The following is a 4,761-nucleotide window of genomic DNA, read 5'->3' as shown; positions in this document are numbered from 1 at the left end:
GCCACCCGGAATGACAGAGCCAGCAAGCCCCTCCGCTCCTCGGCGTCCTGCAGAGGCATCTCAGCCAATAGGAAAAAGGCTCCAGCCGGTGCTCCTCTGCGCGGTAACCAATGAAAGGACGAGGATTGCGCCGCGGGGACGGGAGGTGATGGGGAGGCTGAGGGAGAAGGCAGAAGGACGAGAGCCGCCCGCGGAGGAAAGAAGAGCCGGGGGGGGGGGGAGAGGGCTCGGAGGCGAAGGACAAGGCGGGAACCGCTGGCTCTTCGCTGCCATCTGGGGATGAGGGGACTGGAGGCTAAAAGCAAATAGGAAGAATGGTTGCAGGAACTGGGCATGGCAAGTCTAGTGAAGAGGACCAAGGATGACACGTTCCAATATTTAAGGGGCTGCCACAGAGAGGAGGGGAGCCGACCTGTTTTCCAAAGCACCTGAAGCCCAGACAAGGAATTATGGATGGAAACCGATCAAGGAGAGCTACAACCTAGAAATAAGGATACATTTTCTGACAAGTGAAAGCACCCAACCAATGGCTTGCCTTCAGAAGTTGTGGGAGCTTCATTACTGGAGCCTTTCAAGAAAAGACTGGACTGCCGTCTATCAGAAATAGTGTAGGGTCTCCTGCTTGGACTAGATGACCTAAAAGGTCCCTTCCAACTCTTGTTATTCTGATCGTCCAGGTTTTGCAGCATCCATCTGATCGCGCTCGGTTTTGTGAGACATTGGTTGTTTCTCCTGTAAGATGGGAAGAAAGCTGCTTCTCTCTCCAGGGTAATCTCTGTAGACGGACTTGTGGGATGCCGTCTGTTGGCTAAGTTTGGCTAAACTAGATGAATGTCTTGGAATTAACTGGATGGGAATAGTGGACATTATTTGTAACATCTGCCAACCTGTCCTCGGTGAGTGTGCAAGTGAGAATCTCCATTCCTTTACTTCTTTCCTCTTTATGAGCCGTCAGCCTGATTGGGAAAACATGGTTAAACAACTGTCATGGAATCAACGTGGGACACTCTGTAAAAAAAAGCTATTGACAATTCTTCAGATCAAGAAGTCTATGGAGATTCTCAGTCATCTGATTCATGGTTGTCCCAAAGGTGCTTTTTCAAGAGGCAACTGGAATTTCAACAAGATTGGTGTCTTCTTTTCTAAAGTTGCATAATGCAATCATGCTGCCTGGTGTGTGTCTCTTTATTGGAGGGGGTCTAGATATTATTCATTTTTATTCCTTCATTTTTATTCCATTTCTGTATTTCCCCCCCCTGCAAAAACAATTAAGGTGCTCTCTTTTCATTAGAGATACTTGGTGCTGTCTGTATGGAATCAATCTGCTGTGGTCTCCCAGTGGGATCTTTTATATTACTCCTTTCTATCCTATTCAGCACAATGGCCATAGAAACCAAGTGTAGAAAAACAGAAAATAAGGAAATAACTACCTAGCTGCTCAAACTGGGTAGTGGGCAGCAGACCCCGTTTTTTGCTTCCCTAATTATCCACTTGGGGATGCAGAAAGTAGAGAACCACCAGATGGCAGTAGAGATTAATTTTGTTTATCTCTTTCCTCCTATGATCTGATCACCATCCTCCGTCTCTGGCTTAATCTTAAAGAAGTGGGTTCTTTGTCATTTCATGTTCCTGTTAGCAGGTGCTGAGGCAGTAGCTACCTAGTAGCTTATAAATATGACTTTCCCAAACCTTGTATGTAGGACTTTATTTTCCCCATTAAGATGGTTGATATTTTTATAGACTCGTAAATTATAGAGGTGAAAGCTGACCGGGCACATTTAAGAATCTAGCACAGTGGTTCTCAACCTGTGGGTCAGGACCCCTTTGGGGGTCGAACAACCCTTTCACAGGGGTCGCTTAAGACCATCGGAAAACACATTTTTTCTATGGTCTTAGGAACCAAGACACCAATTTTATGGTTGGGGGTCACAACAACATGAGGAACTGTATTAAAGGGCCGCGGCATTGGGAAGGTTGAGAACCACTGATCTAGCACATTTTGTTACATAATCATTTAACTCAGGATTTCCAGCATCCTTTCCCGAACTGAACTTAAGAACTTTTTGGACACAGTTCGAATTCTGGAGCAATGACCCATTGCCAATGTTATTGCTAACACAAAGCTAAGTGGTAGACAACGATGGCCCCTCTATGACCTGTGGACTTCAACTCTCAGAATTCCCGAGCCATGATTGGCTGACTATGGTTGGCTGAAAAATTCTGGGAGTTGAAGTCCACAGTTTGTAAAGGGGCCGTAGTTGCTCATTCCTGGCATAGCTTTATCCAGGTCACATACACTTCTCATGGGACTTGAACAATTTGTCTTCTCTGCCTTGCTAAATGTAACAACAAGATTTCCTGGATCCATAAACCAATAAATATATATGTTACACATGTATGTAATGTCCTTTATAAAAAGAATCACAAAAATATTCAAATTCAGTTGGCACACCTTTTTGCTTATTAATCCACATCTATGAAATATTCAGAGAAATAAAGCAATATTATTAATACAAAAGCAGTGAATAAAGCAGTATTGTCATTTTTAAAAAGCTGTTGAAATATGTGATTCTATAGCTCACCAGTGTCTTTGAGGTCATTACAATTGGTAATTCTTAGGAAAAGAAGAGGAACAGCAATTAATCAGAAAATACAGTATTGCAGTGTTTCAAAACCATGCAACACATTATTATTTACTTAAGCACATTCAAATTAGACTGAAGATAAACAAATTTAAATGTAGCTGTTTAGCGTTTGGGAGAAAACTTAAAATGATGTGCCAAAATGTAAAAACATGACATACTGGTAAAAGTCAAGTAGGTGGCTGTTTTTACAGTTCATTCATGGAGAATTTCAGAGTTTAATTGTAGAAAATAAACAAAAATCAATTAACAGAATAAAGCAAGCATCCGTTTCCATTAATGACGTATTACTGATACAACGTGTTGACAGGCATTTCCTGAATTGGCACTTAACTTATTTCAAGGTCATCTGGGTACATCATCAGTTTTCTGCAGCCTAGATCGGTTTTGAAATTTTATTGAAAAATCATTTTTCAAATGTTTTTATTTGAACACCGTTGTGTTCTAAAATGTCAAAAACAGAAAAAGTCTTAAATGAAACACATACTGTATGTGGAGGTAGCTCATAATATATATTTAATAGATGTACAGTTTAAGGAACCTAAAGTTAAGCCTACGAGCTTCACAATCTTAAATCTTTTCCATAGATACAATAGGATGGAAATGGGATACAATGGGATTTTTATAGATTATATAGTCACTAGTGAACAATGCCTGGTTATTCCAAGATATAATTTCTTTTACTATATATAGCAGTGATGGCGAACCTATAGCACGCGTGCCACAGGTGGCACACAGAGCCATTTGTCAGGGCACGCGAGGCGCTGCCCTGTCAGCTGGCCAGCGTGCCTGCGCGCTGTGGCCAGCTGAGTTCACCCTTTTGAAAAGCCATTTTTTGCCCTCCCCAGGCTCCAGAGGCTTTATAAGAGCCTGGGGAGGGTGAAAAGAGCCTCCACCGCCCCCCCCCCCGAGGTTTCATGAGCTTCCCTGATGCCTTCAGAGCGCTCAAAACGACTCTCCGAGCAAACCGGAAGTGACTTCCTGTTTGCTCGGAGGATCGTTTTGAGTGCTCCGAAGGTGTCAGGGAAGCCTCGGTCCCTGAAGCCTTCGGAGCGCTCAAAATGATCCTCCGAGCAAACCGGAAGTCACTTCCTGTTTGCTCAGAGGGTCATTTTGAGCGCTCCGAAGGCATCAGGGAAGCCTCCAAACAGTCCCTGAAGCCTTCGGAGCGCTCAAAACGATCCTCTGAGCAAACAGGAAGTGATTTCCGGTTTGCTCGGAAGGTCGTTTTGAGCACTCCGAAGGCTTCAGGGACCGTCCGGAGGCTTCCCTGATGCCTCCAGAGGGTGTCCGGGGGGGCGGGGAGGCTGTTTTTGCCCTCCCCAGGCTCCTATAAAGCCTCTAGAGCCTGGAGAGGGCGAAAAAAGCATGTAAAAATGGGGGGGTTGCGCCTGTAGTGCGTCCATGCACACTGGGGGGTCGTGCGTTGCATTATGGGTGTGGTATGCCCGCACACAACCCCCCTGCGCTCCCCCCACTTATGGCATGCGAGTCAAAAAAGGTTCGTCATTGCTGATATATAGTCTGAACTACTCTAACTGCATGTCATTGCTTTTAATGGAATTTAGATTTTTTTTAAATTTTAGCGATTATTATATTAGTAGTATAATATTACTAATCCCAGGGGAGGGGGAAATTGGAGCCACAATAATTCTTTGTTAGTCTTCTTTTCAACAATAAGACAAGGATCCCCATTTTTTATAATTTAAGATGCAATAGATGAAGATATCAGAATGGGCTCAGCAGACGCTTCTTCAGAGATCTGAGTAGATTGGCAAAATCATGAGAAACTGACTAGTTATACACACAGACATACAAAACACTAATGTTAGGGAAGACAGCTGTAAATTTCTTCACATGTATGCACATTTATTCAATTATTCAATTCATATTGTAAATGTAACTCTATGAACCTAACAGTATTAAAATAAATAGAATAAAATATTAGAAATATTTTAGAATTAGAAAATCAACAATGGGCATCTATACCCAAACAAAACAATTAAGAGATCTCTCAACTGGCCATCTAAACTCCCGACTGGAGTACCTCCAGATTAACATTTTGTGAAAGACTAGCTGGATCTGAGTTAATCTGATCTCAGGGGATATGATGTTCCAG

The sequence above is a fragment of the Natrix helvetica genome, assembly GCF_964273705.1.
Source record: "Natrix helvetica genome assembly, chromosome: 1".
In the NCBI taxonomy this organism is placed as follows: domain Eukaryota; kingdom Metazoa; phylum Chordata; class Lepidosauria; order Squamata; family Natricidae; genus Natrix; species Natrix helvetica.
Note: the sequence above shows the minus strand (reverse complement) of the source record.